Genomic DNA, 18,494 nt, shown 5'->3' with positions numbered 1-18,494 from the left:
TCATTTCTGTTATTAAAAATACAGTGTTGTCTTTTCTAAATGTTTGTTTTAAAGCGTGTCAATCAATGGTCCTTTTGTCTATGTGGATACATCCCACTGATTTAAAGTAATTAATTATCTCTCCGTGGCAGACCCTCTGCTTTTATACTGTTGTATTCTCCAGGTTCTGCATGTTACTGGGACATCCCATTATTATTAATGATTTAACATACCCATGAGCATAGGGAATGTTTGATTAGATGTATGTGATCCGAGGGTGTGGAAGAGAAAATCTTCCTCTAAAGTCTCTTTATGTAGCTCCACCCCATGGTATTCTGCTGCCCTGGCAATAAGCAGGTTGTCATCAGGTGGAGATGGCCTGGCAAGATAAAGATCTGGGTCTGTATCTTGTTGAGGATCAGTGGTGTAATCTGTCCAAGAATCTGAAAGTTGTGCATCATCATTGTCAGTGTCGCCTGTGTCAAGTTGAGGTGGAGGAGATGAGTGACTAGGTGTAATATTTAATGGATCAAGCTGTGGTGAAGAAGGAGGAGGAGGAGATGGAAATGTGTGGAAAGGACTTTTCCTCTTTAAAGGAATTTTGTATGGGTCATCATCATCGGGAAGCTTGTGCTTAGATGGTGATTTAGCATGAATGCGTCCTGTATAGGAATGAATATACAGTTTTTTTTCTGTTTGGATCCAATTTAATAGGTGCAGCATCTTTATTTGGATCTGGTTGTGTTGCAGGCAAGTCTTTGCTTTTTGGCATCATAGTTTTCGGAGATGAGCCAGAAAGTCCTTTTGGTGCTGAAGGTTTCAACTTCAAGGGTTTCTTGGGTTTCAGTGTCGATTGTTTCGGATCCGAAGGTTTTGGTTCGGAACCGATCATGGGTTTGGAGCTTGGAGGTTTCTGCTCGGAAGTAGGCTTTGGCCGACTCGGTCCCTCGTCGGAAGGCTTTTTTGAATGTTTCGGTGCCGAAGGCGGAGCATGAGAAACCTCTTCTTGGTGCCGACCTTGGCTTTGAGGCGGAGGTGGTGCCAAAGCCTTACATATTTTAGGGATAGTGGGAGGGGGGGTCGATCTGCAATTCTGAACCGGAGTCAGACGCAGACAAAGCCAGCTCTTCTTCTGCCACGTATTCCTCTTCTTGTTCGGAGTCCTCGCCAAAGAGATCCGGTGTGACATACAACCACTGCATCTCTCGACGTCGAGCCCGACGATCACAGAGAGTTTTCTTTGATCTGAAGGATTGGCATGCAGTCGCAGCTCGGGAAACAAGCACAAATTACATACCGGATGAGAGTCTGCGTGCTGATATTTCACGTGGCACAGAGAACAGAATTTAAATGGTGTCCGTTCCATCGACGAGGAGCCAAACGGACGCACTTGGGCCGGAAGGCCGCCCGCAGATCTTTGGACCGAAATGTTGAAGTCTTGAATTTATATTCGAATCGCAGAGAGAGAAGCGCGTTTCAGAACAATACCGTCAAGGTAGAGAGAAGTACGCACCGAGGGGAAACCCGAAGATCGATTCCGAAGCGGAGCACAACAATACCGGTCCGAACCCGATGGCGGAAAAAAACATTCTAATAATGGAGTTAATGCCCATGCGCACTATCACCAAAAGGAGGAGTCACATTCCTTGTGAACGGAAAGACTTTTTCGAACAAAACAACTTGCAAACATCCGGACCCAATACTAAATGGCACAAGTATACAAAGCATGTGATCTACAGCTCACATGCCTCAAACATAAATTTCCACCTAAAAAAAATGTTTTAATGTGCATTAATAATTATTAAAAGTGATGTATAGAATTAAATAAAATGACTGTAATTATTTTTAACAAAATGCAATTTTACATTATTTTCTGTGGGAGGGTATTGCTGCATCAGTGGTTGGCCATGTGTAGTGCTGGACCTACTACAAAAGTATAAGTTACTAAAAAAGTCTAAGCAACACATGTAGGTTACTACACAAGTCTAAGCTACACATGTAAGTTACTACAAGCGTTAAGTTACAACAAAAGTGCAGTTTGTGAATAACTCTTTGTAGTACGTTTTGCAGTGCTTCTGTAGTACAACAAAATATTCTACAAAGAGATCTTTGTGAATCAGGCCTTGAATCTCTTAAGGAAGAAGCAAGGGAAAAGGGCACTAAGACTGGCATCAAACACTTTTCCTTACCTTTTATTAAATAATAAAAACAACAACTATACAAAGATGTATTTGGTTCGTAGTGTAGGGTGACCTAGGAAGGATCCGACAAAATCTCTCACTGATGTGCTGACAAACTGGAAAACTTCAGGAATATAAACAGATTGCGAATGCCGCCCAAATGAACAATACATGGATAGTGCCTCTTTCGAGAACTTTCCCAAACACTCTAAATAAGAAGTGAGTTATGAAATAAGCATTTGAGGAACTCCATATAAGTAAGATAAAGTACAGATTGACTTTGCTTTTTCAATTTCAGTGTAAAGGCCGGTACAGAAACATAGCAAGGCTGTGGTTTTCTATTGGCACTGAGTTGACCTCGAAGCAGCTTGTTATCAAACCATTTAGATGAGGGAATGCTGAGCGTAAACTGTGTCGTGCAACTTTCTTTGTTTTGCAGGTGATGTGAAGCCTCCTGGCAAGTTTCTTTTAAACATGGGGTCACGGGAGCTGGGGATTGGGGCAGCTGAGAGAGAAAGCAGAAATTACATTTCTGCTTCTGTAGTTAATCAACTACATAGCTCCCAAAATAGTACTGAAGTACTTGCAATATATACAGATTGAATCAGGAGGATGCTGTTAGATGTCTGCCATGGTCTTGGTGGAAGTCATACCTACTACCTGGTCATAGATACTGGAAGGGTTTGGTGTCAAAGCAATACATTCTTTTCTGTACATTGATACGTCGTTAACAGGTGTTAGTAAAGGGCATTAGCAAGGATTAGGTAGGCAACGCATCCAGCTACGTTTCCATTACACTAATACTACAACACCCCACTTTAGATATTTATACACAATGCTTAATGCAAAGTTTTACAAGCTGTGTTCAGTTCTAGTGGAAATAAAGGGTTAAGACACCGCCTTACATCCAGGGTCGGATTAAGACCTTCAGGGCCCTAAGCACTTAAAGGATTCTGGTGCCCCTATAAATATATATCTAATCTATACTACTAGTATAAAGAGAGAACAGAAACCTTTTGGCAAGGTAAACTCAGGAACCACAGCGCCAATCCACACACCCAATACATTGGTGGAATCCTCAGGGTGTGTAGATGGGCATAGGCGACATAAAATAAAAATAAAACGTAAATTAAAAATTTAAATTTACAAACAAAGTAGTCCCCTAAAACTAGCGCCGGCCGCGACGTAGCGCTAACCGCGACCTAGACGTGCGTGATGACGACAGGCGGGGAGGAGCGGTGACGAGCGGCGAGGAGTGGCGGTGAAGTCCGGAGCTCGGGGAGGAGCGGCGCATCAGGTAAGGCGAGGCGGGAGGCGGTCTGGGCGATGTCGGGGCGGGCGGGGGCCCGGGAGTGGCGGTGAAGTCCGGAGCGCGGCTCAGGTAAGGCAGAGGCGGGAGGCAGGTGGGGGGGAGGCGGTCTAGGCAATGTCGGGGCGGGCGGGGGTCCGGCCGGGACTGCACAAAAGCCGAAAATGCTTCCTCCAGCCCCCTTCTGCCCCGGGCAACGCCGGGGCGGGCTGCTAGTTCAAAATATAAACACTAATAAACCATAACATAAAATGATATTATTCGAACTGAAACAAAACTTACAGTAAGATGGAAAATAATGTTTCTTTTTGTATATTTCCATTTTATTCATGGGCTCAGCTGCACCATTAGCAGATTTGCAATATATGGTCCATGGTAAATCCGGCAATGGAAAACTTCTGTGGTGCGACCCTTCGCTTGATACCCTGCCTACAGCATGTGCTTATTTTGCTTAATGGTTAATCCAGCCCGGCTTCCATCTCTTGTGCTATCGGTTTAACGTTTTTGTATGTACAAGAACAGCATTCGAAACACTTCCGCTGGTAGTGGAGGAAATGTGGTGAGATCTACTTTGGAACACACAATATAACGAATCGCATTCTTCCCTGGAACAGCTTCTATAAAGGTAAAAGGGACGCCGGTGCAATCTGCAGCCCTCCCGTCATTCGTTTTTTTTTTAACCATTTATCACCTCAATGGAGCAACCAGAAAGGCTTCAAGTATCGGGTCCGCTGGCTCGGCCTCGGCGTTCAAGTAACTGGTAGTCTCGGAGCTCAACAAATGCATCCATCTGTCTGGGGACGGAAGCAACCCAGAACACAGTGGTGCTGGCTGCACCGAACGTTGAGCCACTGCCCCCTGGACATGCAAGTAAAGCTCACATCACCCAGATTCATAATCTACAAACTCCTCTCTTAGGCCTCTGTCCACGAGGCACAATGTGTCTCCGACTAAGGCAAACACTACAGCTGGTGTGAGGGGTCTGGCATCGAGAGCTGTAGGGCTGGGAGAGCGACCCCTGACACTGCAGCCCAGGGGCTACCGCGGAAACAAAGGCTCCACGGCTTTAGGTCCAGAACCCGGACCCCAAAGCATCGCCACTCAAACACTGGGCCCATAATGCAAAGACAAAACGTAAACATTTCAAATGTTATCAACCCTCGTTGCAGATCCGCACTATCCATCACACACACGCTGTTTCCACCTCCCGTTTACTATATATCCTGACAAGGCGTTGATGGTTCGCGGCTACACCTGTTCCGGGTGGTACAGACAAATATAAATATATTCTGGAAGGGCTCAGGAAACTGAAGCAATGTAGCTAGGTAGTGGTCACCCCGGGAATGAACAGGGCACTATGGAAGGCTGCGATCAGCATATGAAGACAGCTCAATCATTGTTAGGAAGTACTGCGGATGGTTCTAGCTTTACGTAAATTTTTGGTTAAAAGTGAATCCCATTTCCTAATAACGGTGGAACCCTGCAAGGCTGACCATGGTACTTTATTCAATACCTGGGGCTATGCCTTCCCTATCATGGAACAGAGACACTCCCACCACAGGTAACTCCACCAGCCTGGAGACACAGCACACAGCCTGGAGGCAGTTTGTTTAAGAAGCCCACCCACCCCCTTGCAGCTGAAGAGGGGACAGTAAGATATACTCACAGGAAAGGAGATCGGCGCCTGTCACCGCTCGGGTGCCTCGGTCCCAGCCTACTGCAGATGTTCACCAGGCCCGGGAGCAGGGGGAGGCTGCATCTGGACTGCAATACAGCAAAACAAAAAGACACCGTCAAAGGAGAGGCAAGGCAGCGTGTAGACAAGCCCCCTTCTGGATCCCACCAACACCCAATTTACCCCCCCCCCCCCCAACACCACTACAATTAAAAGAGGATAGTGCCCCGTCCATATGAATGAGCAGGGGTGTTTCTGTGTACCCCCCTTCCCTATGGAGGAGTTCCTCGTTCAAGCCCAGTGAGCCACAATGGGGTTCTTGTGTGGTCTGGAGGTGACACGCCGCCCCTGGAGCGCGGGAAGACAGCTTCGGCGCAGAGGTGAGCAGGGGACAGGATATATGCAAAGTACGCAGACTTCACGCTTCCCTTCCTAATTCGCAACAGGCACAGGCGTGAAATGAAGCTGCAGCCTCCCAGAAAGCGTTTACCCAAACATAGCTTCTTCTAGGCAAGCCTCACTCCAGAGAGAAGCGAAGCACCGTGCAGAACATATTTCTTTATTGAATGACTGAATGAATGCATACCTTTGTTCGGTTATTTCTAACCATAAAGTGCATAACTTGGATAGATACAAACATTTAAAAACATGAAACAAATTGTCAAAATACCAGCATTGTAATAAATTAAAATCAGTTATAAAATGATCTTATGACTTTCAGGGACGTCATCTCTTAAGGGATTGGTCCGTGTCCTATTTTCACAGGTTTACCGTCTCTTGATTTGTGATGTGATACAAGTTAAAACAATACATGTTGCGAGGTGGGTGCTTAAAAAAACACTTGTATCTGGTGGTAGGTCCATGAATTTTTTTGTTGCCCTTGGGCTGACTTGACTTAGCGCTGAGGTTTGATGGTCTGGGTCAGCTGTACAGAGTATAGTATTTACCAGGGTGACAAATTATACTCATCGGCATACCAGTGAAATATTTCTTCATTGTTACTAGAGTCTCTTGAACATTCATTATTGAATTAATTTTTATTTAGCGCTTGATACTACACTTCGGCTGTTTCTAAGCGCTGTAAATAACAGACATCCATGTTACGTAATTTGAAAGAGCTCAATTAACTGACCCTGAAAGGATAGAAGGTTCAGTAAGCCTTGCAAACACAAAGAGATGCTGGACGGAGCACTGAAACTTTTCAGACACTCACACCCAGTCACAGATCTGGGTTTAATCCATCGTCGTTCTTTAGCTCTCTTCGCCACCACAGTTCAGACCCACCATATGCTAATCAGTCTTGACCCTATTCCTCATGGGAACAGTCCAGCCCCAACTGCCAAGCCAGGTCTTCCCTGGACCGGAAACAAGCATCGTAGGACTGGTTTCAGGGTTTCACCTCCAATCAGTCTCGGGGTTTCACCTTTTATAAGCCAGACTAGCTTGAATCCAGTGGCAGAAGATGGAGGGTGGGTGCAGCTCTCCAGACAGTGAAATTATATTGCCTCCATTCCTGTGATGAGAGAGAGGAGATTCAGACAATGGAATGAGCAGGATGGAGTGCCCCTTTTAGAAAGTCTATGAGGTCCTTCTAGCAAGGGGCTGCTGATTAGGCCTTCCTGACAACTGCCTTTTGGTGGGTGATAAGAGAGAAGGGCTGAATCAACAGATTCTGTTGTCAAAGGTGTTGAAGGTTCTAGGCAGAGCTGCTCTTTTGCCAGCCCCAGGTTACCACTTCAGGAAGGTTGATGCTTGCCATATGCAGAAAGTTTACACTTCATTGGGCATTTCTTTTGGATACTCCTGCTTGGAGCCAGCCTCATCTCCAACTACCTGCTTTTAGGACCACCACCTTGCACAAATGCTGCATCTGCACTAAAGTCAGAAAAGTACATTAAAAGTGAACCACCAGGACCTTAGAAAGTGCATCAACATCCCCTGACTGGAAAATATGGCCAAAAGTGAAACAGAAATAATCCAACTTTTGTGTGGCAATACACCTAGTGCCGACCATGAGCTGATTGAGGGTCCCCCAGATACCTGCTTGATTCATTTAGCGAACAATGTGAAATGTCCTCTATCATCAACATCAGTGAGCTGTTTAGCATCTTCATTGTGGCCTAAGTATCTTTGCTCTGCCGCCGACCTGTGGATACTGCCACAGTTGCAGCTAAAAACATACTCGACAGCCCAGAGGTTGCAACTGCCCACTGCTGATCCCAGCTTGCTGTGCTACACCAATGCAAATGTGACTAGAGAGGTGGGCTGCCTCTACAACATTACTCCCAATGCAAGAGGACTTTGTCATGTCACTCCGAAGAGTGCAGAACAAACACTGATACCAGCCTGCTATGCTGCAACTCCATGTGAACCAACAGGCAAGGCCGTGCTCGCCATCCTTCTGCTCCTGCTAGAGGTCTTTGTTGTGTGACAGTGATGAGAACGGATGACCACTTCATGCTAAGCAGTGCTTCCGCCAGCGCTGTAACACAGGGCCCTGCCTGAAAGACTGCATCTTGCTGTAGTACTGCATGTTTCAATCCAGTGAGTGGGCTGCCCACATTAGTACCAAGATATGAAACCGAATGCCCAGGGCCAGTGATTTCTTAGCCATTGTAAAGTACTGCACCTGAGATGATTCTCCTCTGATATTCCCGTCAGTCAGACATTCTGTATAGATTGGTGAGAGCTAAAGCCATAACGAGACATCACAGTTGTGGGGTGGGGATAACTGCCCTTGAACCAAATCCCAGTGGATGCAAGCACTGATGCTTTGGTTATAGCCCCTAGCGAGTAAAAGAACCATGCACCTGAACCCCATTATTTGGAATAATATTACCTTTTGTTGTGTTAATAAATAACTACTAATTTTGTAATTTTACAAGAAAAGCACTGGGTGGGAATGCATCATACTGTGTCTGCTGGTTGACTACTGAGTTTGAAGTTTTTGCTCCTCCCATTATCTTTCTGAGAAGTCTTTTAATGCTGGACCTGGTTACGCTGTGAGTCAAGTGTGGAAAAAATGAACTCAGCATAGTTTGCAGAGCTATAACAGGACAGACAACAAAAAACCATTGGCAAACAACCTCATACCAAGGTTGGAGCCCATAGCCCATGTCTGTCCTGTTCTACTCCCTCTCTCCCGAACGGGGTCTGATATCAGTCAAAGGGAATGAGGGAGAAACATTTGGTGTAAGGATTAGTAAGGATGAGATTGAGAATACTTTCCTTCAAGTGTGTCGCATGGGAGGATTGGTGGTCTACATAATCTAGAATAAACAAAAATCTGAAATTGGATTTGCCACAGTAAAAGAGCAAGTCCATAAGAGAGATATTTTGGTAAGACATCATTAGTTTCTGGTAACATTTTATCACACTTCCTGGTTTCTCAGCTTCGGTAGATGATGGATGGTGGGTAGGTACATAATAGTGGAAGGGGATACTGAAATCACAATTTTTAGCCATTTAAATGTCTCATAGATCGAAGTGGGTATAAACCTGTTTTCGAGGATTTCCTTGTAAATGACTGCTACACTACCTTATAATATATGTTGTTGATCATCAGTGATTGCTTTTAACCGAGTCCGTGACAAATGTAGAATTTGATGCAATGAAAGTAAAATTCATAGTCGGAAATTAATTTGACGATTACATGATGAGGAGGTTAGCTGACCTGGCATTTAATACCATCCACTTTGGGTAAAAGGTGGTGCTTGGAATATACAGCAAATAGGTGTGAGTACATATGATACTTATTATTATTATTATTATAGGGCATTTGTAGAGCGCCTGGTGACGCCACTGGCGTGTCCCCGCGCTATGATAAGTGAGTGGTTGCTGTCTCCCCCTCCCTCTAAGGCTACCTGCTAAAAAGGTGAGTTTTAAGCTTTTTCCTGAATACGATTTCCGATGGTTCAAGACGCAGTTCTGGTGGTAAGACATTCCAGCATCTGGGGGCTAGATGTCTGAAAGATCTCCCTCCCATTCGTGCCTTCCTTACTCTGGGTACTCTTAGTAGCCCAGTCTGAGAGGACCGTAGGTTGCGAGTGGGCTCATATTGGGTTACCAGACTCTGAAGTGGTACAGGAGCTTTGCCACTCAGAATGCGATGGCATGTTGAGAGGGCCTTGAACTCAACCCTCTTCTCCATAGGAAGCCAATGGAGAGCCTGAAGGGCGGGTTTGGATGGCGACCTCCTGGGGAGCCTGAGCACAAGCCGCGCTGCGGCATTTTGTAGCACCTGGAGGCGACCCATGACCTTGCCCGTGGCCCCCAGATACAGCAGATTCCCATAGTCAAGGCGCGAGGTGACCAGGGCGTGCACCAGGGTCCTTCGAGCAGAAATGGGAAGCAGGTCTAAGACTTTCCTTAAAGCTCTTAGGACACCGAAACACGTCCCCGTCACCCGGCTTACCTGGGGGCCAAAGGCAAGATCTTTATCCAGCCACACGCCAAGGTTCCTGGCCTCTAGGCAAGGAATGGGGACCTCCCCCAAGCAGGGAGGCCACCACGCCGACGACCACGCAGACGGTCCGCCCCCCACCACTAACACCTCGGTCTTGCTACCGTTCAGCTTTAAACAGTTTGCGGACATCCAGGCTGCAAGGTCTTGCATGCAGTTCCTGAAAATGTCCGCTGCAAGACCGGGGGCACGCGATAGGGAGACGACCAACTGCGTGTCGTCGGCGTAGGACACTAGGCGAAGGCCGTGTTCCTCCACGATGGCCGCTAGGGGGGAGACGTAGATATTAAATAGGGTTGGGCTCAGGGACGAACCCTGAGGCACGCCCTGGCCCAACTCAATCTCCCTCCCTGATGAGGTTATCTGAATTGGTGTGTTTGGAGTGAGATCCTTAGGAGACTGATAGTAGAAATAGACAGAAGAGCTCAATGTTGACATGTTGAGTTTGCTATGTGGGTTGGTAACCTTAGAGTATCACAAGTGGACTGCCCGTTAGAGAGGAGTACCAGACAGTTGAATGACTCACATGACCTGGTTTAAAAAGTCTTTGCATACATACTGGTGTCCCAATATAAGGTGGTACAAACTGTTAGAGCATGTTGCCAGAAATAATTTTGCTTTCAATTCAATAGGTTGACTTCAGAGCGACAGAGAGTGGTTCATCTACAGATGCAACTACGGCTCATAGGATTCACCAGTAGCACTATGGGAAGCTTTCAAGACATTTATTAGGGGCAGAGTCTTAAGTTACACAACTGGAGGAGGTGTCCCAATTAGAGACTCTCCTTCTGCAGTTGCAGCCATGCTTTGTCGTGCACCCAGACACTGAAACCCTCCGGAACATTCAGCACAATAAAACAACACTGACGCAAACCTTACTGATAGAGGCTAGAGCATCTTGGCTAGCTTCTTGAAGCTGCTTATACCAAATGGGTAACAAAGCAGGGAAATTGCTGCATTAGCAATGCAAAGGCAGTGATACAAAACAAACAGTGAAATACTAGAATATGGCAAATAAAGATACACAGGAATCTGAGCCATTATGCAAACATTTGCAGCTTACTAACCATACTGGACCAAAGGTGCTCCAGGAGTTTATTCAGGATCAGCCAATACAACAACTTACAAATAAAGAGTGGGAACTTCTATGAAGAGAAATTATGGAAGAGGAGCTTTGGCGGTCATGATCCAACTTCAGAATGGTAAAACACCTGGTCAGGGGCGTAACACAGACCCCCGCAGCACCCGCAGAGCGGAGGCTCCAGGGGGCCCCCTCAGCAAAGCACTTCAACCGGAGAGCTCCTGATAGAGTCCAGAGGGGGTCCCCTCCACGTACCTTGCACGGGGCCCCCCTCAATTATCGTTACGCCACTGCACCTGGTCCTTGCTGGTTTCCCACTGAAGTCTTTAAACATGTATCACATGTGGTCTACCCTCCCTTAAAGCGATGCTGGAAGTGTCACTGAAAGGTGGGGAATTGCTGAGGGACCTACGAGCACCTGAAATAACAGCAATGCACAACCTGACAGACCACCATAGTTATGCTGCTCCTACTGTCTGATCTCCCTAAGCAATGTAGAGGCTAAAATTATAGCCAAGGCAGTGGTCTCACGGCTCCTTGGAGTAACTGACTCTCTAGTGCATCTGGATCAAAGTGGCTTTATACTGCAGTAGTTTACTCAGCATAATATCAGACGCTCTGGCTTTGGATGATAGCCTAGATGGCCCTTAAGCCTTGTTGGTCTACCTTTAATACTCAGGATGACCTGGGTCGAGATCCCTATTCAAGTTTAAGAGTTACATTTTCAAATCAGCGGCATAGACAATAGGCATCCAAAATGTTGCATCTCAATTTGCCTCAGGCCTAACTTAATTTGAGTGTTCATTGTACAGTCCATTATAGGTTTTAGTGCAGCCCTTTGTGTGGTAACCATACATACATACATACATACTCTCACTATGGTGCTGATGAGCAAACTACGCTATGCGTTACATTATTGAGGAGAATAGAGTTCCAATGGTAATAAGCATTTTAGAGAGTAGCTAAGGAAGAATACACACGATGCATGACGCTGCAGTGCTCACTGTAAATTGAACCATTAAACATAAAAATAAGGGTTGTATGCCACAGATATATTGTGAGAACGTTCGGATAATCAATATAGCGTGCACATCAGTTTGCGGGCAGCAGATTTAGACTTCAACCTTTAATATGTATATATGTAGATTTATCATAAAATGTTGGCAATGCAGCCAGCAACATAAAAATAGGACTATGATTAGCAGCGTTTGCTATCTAAAGCAAGGCACGGGGGTAAGTAATGGAAGCTAGCCAGGCTGCAGCATTAAGCAAGAAATATCTTGTGTAACGAAAGGTAGATAACGAGCTCCGGTTTAAAACCACTGCGCTTTAAAACATTGGGAACCATGGCATTTTGTAATGAGCCTGAAAAGACTGAGTTTTATATTCCAAAGGGAACAATAAAAGTAACACAAGTTCGGCCAAGCAGTTGTATGTTATAGAGAACTAGTTCATTTGTTATAGTGGTTCTCGAGCTATAGTCTAGTACATAAGGCATGCTAGATACTGCATGATGGGTCACGGTAGAGAAGAACATTTCATTTCCTTGTTACTGGATATTTCAGCGTGCTGAGTATGCTAGTTATGATTCCAATTACACAATCAGTTACAATCTCACGGAAAGCCTATTTCTAATCAACAGGAATATGTAATTCGGGTTTCATTGAATTGTAGGACATGTTTTGAATTGCACCTAGTATAAACTTTAAAATACACTGTAATTGTTAATTACGGTATTGGAATTTATCAATGCACTATTTTTTTTAACTAGATCATGTTTTGGTAAGGAGTGTGTTTATCTTAAACCCCATTTCTAGGCATCAAGTGATGCATGACAGAAAGTTTCCTGGCATACATTTAAATGAATTAATGGCAAAATGGATATTTGCTGGGAATTTATTTGTCATTTTGGTAACAAAAACGGAATATTAAACCACTGAATGGGCTTGGGGGTATAGTCCGAACTGTATTAGAGGTTGGGGAGATAAAACAACGTACGGATTATGGATGATGGGCTTATTGCAGCAGGAAATAATTATTTAAACAAAAACGCTTATAAACAATTAAAAATACAGATATTTTTGTTGAAAATTTTGAATGAATGTAAAAAAAAAATTACGCTAATAAAAGAAAAGAAATGTGAAGTCCTTCGACACAAGAATGGCTGTGCAATAAGAGATGACACTTACCCCATGTGGGAGAAGTGCTAAACATAGTATTCAGAACCCAGTGGTCAGTGGATTGCACTTACAATTGCACACAAAACAATAAGATTTGGACAATAAGGACTAAAATGTGATCAGATCAGAAGAATACAAGAGAGTGCTGAAGAGATCACCAACACTTGTAAAATGTTCCAATTCCCAGTTTGATAGCGGAAAAGGCGCAGCTAATATAGACTCATACTACCACTCATCGTACCTAGTAATTGTAAATGAGTACTTTAATGATCCACTGACAGACCTCACCTTCCCAGCTAGGAAATGGTAGAGGGGTGATTTAGACCCACTCAAGGCCGCCCCATAATCAGATTGACAGGGACAGCACGCAGGGTGGAATGAAAATTTGGTGTTTGTTGTAGGGGTGGATGGTCATTGCTGTATGATGGCAGGAGGTGTGATTAAGATGGGAGGAGGGCAGGGGGTAGATGGGGCGCTAACAATTACGCTGAGGTACATTAAGGAATGATTATAAAGTCTTTAATGGGACCCGGCTGAGAACAAGTGAGATGGACAAGCTGCTGTTTGCGTAACATTACATTCAGGCAGCTCCCTGCAGCCCCACTCGGAATGTTGGCGCCCCAGTACCCAGCTTGCCCATGCCCAAGGCCAGCCCCTGGACTCACAGTATTTATTTCCAGTATGGGGAAAGACCAAACCGAACTACTCTCCCCTGCACAACTGAGTGTAATAAAATGATGGTGAGAGACCCTGCATATCACAAAGTGACAAGACAAACATCTCTATGGATAAGAAAGATGTTAATTCATTTATACACCCGGTAGGGCTTTCATTGCTGGGACGCCATCGAAATCTCTAAACTGGAAGCCTGCCATGGTCAGGAGATTGCCTTCGCTTCAAATGGCTGTGCCACAAAACCAGTCCTTACTAGGAGAAAGTACGATGTAATTTGGAGGATGTGAATGACTGGAAACAAGAGAGTAACCCCAAGTTTACCCTACTACATCTGTCCTCCGACTTGGACATGTACAGATACGAGCTAGAACTCGTGCACATTGGTTTGGTCACTGCAAAGGCAGACATTGCTACAAACTGGCAAAACAAGGCCCCGTCGGATCCTTAGGCATAGGTGTGAGGCAGAGACCACTGTATGACTCTGTAGAGTCCTATTTATAAATATAGAGCATGTCCCCAAAAGTACGCCAAAACATGTGGAGATTGGATGGATAACCATGGAATTTAGGAGCGGAGCACTGTAGAGGGATATGAACGAATAACAACATGCATGTTCAAATAACCACTGATGCTCAAAATGAGAACTTGAGCAATAAATACCCATATGCTCCACTGGAAAATGTCACCCATTACCTCATGATGTGACTCTATATAAATGGTGTACTACTAATGCCAACTCTAAGCACTTAATGCTAATAAAGTTGCTTAAAAGAAGAGAAAGTGGTACATGGCAGGGCTGCCCGCCCATGATATTTGCACTAGCATTGGAGCCACTGGCGGCCAGGGTCCGCAATGATCTGATAATAACCGGCATTGAGAAAGGGGGCGTATGGGAAGATAGAATATCACTGTACGCAGATGATGTGCTCCTTTATCTGGCGAAGCCCTTTAGATCAGTACACCGGGTGCTGCACATCTTCCAACTGTTCCGCAGTTACTCAGGATATAAGATAAACTGGGACAAGACCCTGATTTTTCCATTAAAGGGAGACATCCCACGGAGACTGATTGAAACGACACCATTAGTAGTCAAATATGAGATCACGTATCTATGCCTTTAAATATCTGTAAAAGAGGAAGATTTCCTGGCAGGAAATATATATCCTCAAATACAGCGATCGAAGAACGATGTTGAACACTGGCGGAAATTGCCGATATCATTGATGGGGAGGGCTGTGATATTTAAGATGATGTTATACCAAGACTGCTGTACAGCATGCAAAATACCCCATACAAAATACTGAAAAAGGTGTTCCAAGAAATCAACAGCGAAGTGCGGAGACTCCTAAGGGATGGAGGCTGCGCCAGAATAACATTGAGTAAGCTACAAAGAGGGGTGTATGAAGGGGGACTAGCAGTTCCAAATATCCGAAAGTAGTACTGGACATCGCAGCTAATTGTGGTAAATGACTGGGCCTATTCGGATCAGAGCGATCCAGCATTCAGGTGTGACCATTGGGCTGTGGGGGAAAGAGGATATCCGGCTGCACTGTATGGCAGAAGTAAGGAACGACTGCTCCCACCGCAAACACAGACAGTGGTGTGGGCCTGGCGAGAGGTGACCAAACATTTAGGATGGGAGGGGAGGCTGACCGACCAGACTCCCTTATGGTACAGTAATCAGTTGAGAGAGGTGGAGACCTGACTGGATTAAAAAAAAATGAGAATTATTAGGAATTTGTTGAAGAAAGTGGTACTCGCACAGCAGGGTATTCCTTGAAAATGAAGACTTGTAAAGAGTTTTCGTGTGCAGGAGGGTGGAAAACACTGTCTAGCCTTGCAGTGTGTCAATGGACATAGTAGAAGAAGCTCTCCCGCCTAGGGAGAGAACAACCCAACGCACTACTTTCAAAGGACCAAAGGTCTGATTCATTACTTCAACTGTGAGGATATTCGTACTCAAGATGAAAGAATGTTCAAATGTGTGATTTATTCATATCCATATCAGGATTTCAATATAGATGGTACATGTCAATAATCTGTATTCCACACGTATGTTCGGGTGTGTTATCACATCACACAACCCAATGCATTTCGGGCATGGCCCGTCGTCAGGGGAATTACTCTACAAACAAAAACATACAAGAACCAAATGTAATACGCATGTAACAATATCAGCAAAAACCAAACTAGAATCCAATCCCAGTAAACGTGTGTTTGAAAAATGAGAAGTGCTCGACTACGTGAACGTGACAGAGAAGCGAGAGTATGTGACCCTGTAAATGAAATTATAGCCTTAGAACCAAAAGTCACAACCGAACCATAAACCATAGTGAAACGCTATATATAGTGACTACTTCAATCAAACGGGTGCACAAGATAGAATATATCTTCAGTAATCCAGTAACCACCACCAATCATGCAATAAGAAAACGAGTCCCCGATCGTGGGTACTTACTCGTGTGAATGTAACAGCGGGACTCCGAAGAGTTCCACGAGGTGAACGCGCAGTGAGAAAGCAGGAAGTCAGAATATACACGACAGTGAACATAGAGATAGGACTAAACGTAATGAATAGAGTGTGGGCGCCATCTTGAAAGGTGCAAACCAGTAAGGCAAAAGTAAAGTAGACAGATCAGAGATAATTCAACAAAACGGGATGACAAAAAGAATCACAAATAACATAAAAATTCAATGCGATCATTGAGACCCAACGGGGCCATCGTGGAAAGGTACCGGATCCAAAAGTTCTCTCTCTTTAGTAGGTGGTTCTTATTGTTGCATGTGATAGGAACTTGTTCCAATATTTGGAATTTAAGCTGAGCCACTGTATGTCTTGGAACATAAGAGCAACATTCGAACTGAAAATCAAAAATCTAGTGTTGCCACCCACTTCCTTGAGCACAGACATACAGTGGCTCAGCTTAAATTCCAAATATTGGAACAAGTTCCTATCACATGCAACAATAAGAACCACCTACTAAAGAGAGAGAACTTTTGGATCCGGTACCTTTCCACGATGGCCCCGTTGGGTCTCAATGATCGCATTGAATTTTTATGTTATTTGTGATTCTTTTTGTCATCCCGTTTTGTTGAATTATCTCTGATCTGTCTACTTTACTTTTGCCTTACTGGTTTGCACCTTTCAAGATGGCGCCCACACTCTATTCATTACGTTTAGTCCTATCTCTATGTTCACTGTCGTGTATATTCTGACTTCCTGCTTTCTCACTGCGCGTTCACCTCGTGGAACTCTTCGGAGTCCCGCTGTTACATTCACACGAGTAAGTACCCACGATCGGGGACTCGTTTTCTTATTGCATGATTGGTGGTGGTTACTGGATTACTGAAGATATATTCTATCTTGTGCACCCGTTTGATTGAAGTAGTCACTATATATAGCGTTTCACTATGGTTTATGGTTCGGTTGTGACTTTTGGTTCTAAGGCTATAATTTCATTTACAGGGTCACATACTCTCGCTTCTCTGTCACGTTCACGTAGTCGAGCACTTCTCATTTTTCAAACACACGTTTACTGGGATTGGATTCTAGTTTGGTTTTTGCTGATATTGTTACATGCGTATTACATTTGGTTCTTGTATGTTTTTGTTTGTAGAGTAATTCCCCTGACGACGGGCCATGCCCGAAATGCATTGGGTTGTGTGATGTGATAACACACCCGAACATACGTGTGGAATACAGATTATTGACATGTACCATCTATATTGAAATTATTAGGAATTGACAGCCTGGGAAATATTTGGACGGGACATGCACTGATTATGTTTGAGACACTGCAATCCGAATATGACTTGGCCTGCAGTTAGGCCACGCCTTGCGTAAATACATCAGGCAAGGGGAACTCTGGTGGAGTACTCACCATTGGAAGATAGACTGCTAATTGATCACATGACAATTAAAGCCACCTCACTAACGCACAAGAAAATAGTATAAAAAATATATATATATATTTAACTCTCCCAACCCAGTTGATACCCTGAGAGGAGCTTCGGAATTAGATGTGGGAGTCCTGGAAGACGAGGACTGGGAGAAAGCAGTGCAGAGTCCTCACGAAGTGTCGCTGAGGGCCAGGCTCCATCTTATTCAGTTGTGTATCCTCCACAGGTCATATGCCTCCATGACACAGCTGCACCGGTGGGGTCGGGTTACATCTCAATACTGAGCAAGGGGATGTGGGGAGGTGGGCTCCTGCTTCCACATTCTTTGGGATTGGAGGTACATTCACCACTACTGGAAGGAAGTAACAAGAATAATGGCGGAAGTCTCAGAGGAGGAGATCCCATTAGAACCATGATGGTTAATATTATGTGTAACAGGCAAGATAAAGGGGCCCAAGTATGTAATGATTTAGCTGAAAATTGCAGCTATGGTGGCAAAACGGAATATTGCCAGTGGGTGGGGGGCATCCAGACCACCGGATATTAGGGACTGGAAAGAAGATTTAGACTGGTACCCAGGGGCAGAAAAGGTAACTTATACAGCTAGAGGGTGTCCACGAAAATGGGATTAAATATGGGGGTGGTGGAATACGCACAGAGGAATTAAAAATAATATGTACATTACAAGGGACTTACAATGCGGACAGGGAATGTATATGAAGATAAGGAGTGCTGTCTCTCAGAGATACGACAACAACAGCTGATGTGGCGGTTGTGAAAATACGAATAATATGCTACATTTACGAGATGAAAAGAATGTGTTCATGTTTACTGTATAAGTGTGTAAGAAATTGTACTGAAAGTAATCAAGAAAAAAGATGTTTAAAAAAAAGAAGAGAAAATATGTTGAGACGAGTGATTTGTATTTGTATAAAGATTTGTATTAAAAGAAAAAATATATAAATAAATAAAGGAGCCAGCAGGTTCCCTATTCGAGCAACAGCAGTTTCCATATCCAAGCACGCACTCTATTGGCAGTTGCCTCGGAGAGTT

General features: G+C 44.5%; 1 protein-coding gene across 20 annotated transcripts in view; it reads right to left on the bottom strand.

Annotated features, from left to right (window-relative positions):
• The window catches only part of ZBTB20 (zinc finger and BTB domain containing 20), a 2,277,743-nt gene that overhangs the window by 299,054 nt on the left and 1,960,195 nt on the right, over positions 1–18,494 (bottom strand). For all 20 annotated transcript variants that reach the window (XM_078656729.1, XM_078656731.1, XM_078656734.1 and 17 more), the window contains one exon: positions 5,135–5,232. The gene's annotated coding sequence lies outside the window, so the exon portion shown is untranslated. The remainder of the gene's footprint in view (positions 1–5,134; positions 5,233–18,494) is intronic.

The sequence above is a fragment of the Lissotriton helveticus genome, chromosome 8, assembly GCF_964261635.1.
Source record: "Lissotriton helveticus chromosome 8, aLisHel1.1, whole genome shotgun sequence".
In the NCBI taxonomy this organism is placed as follows: domain Eukaryota; kingdom Metazoa; phylum Chordata; class Amphibia; order Caudata; family Salamandridae; genus Lissotriton; species Lissotriton helveticus.
This window is presented reverse-complemented; position numbering and strand designations above follow the sequence as displayed.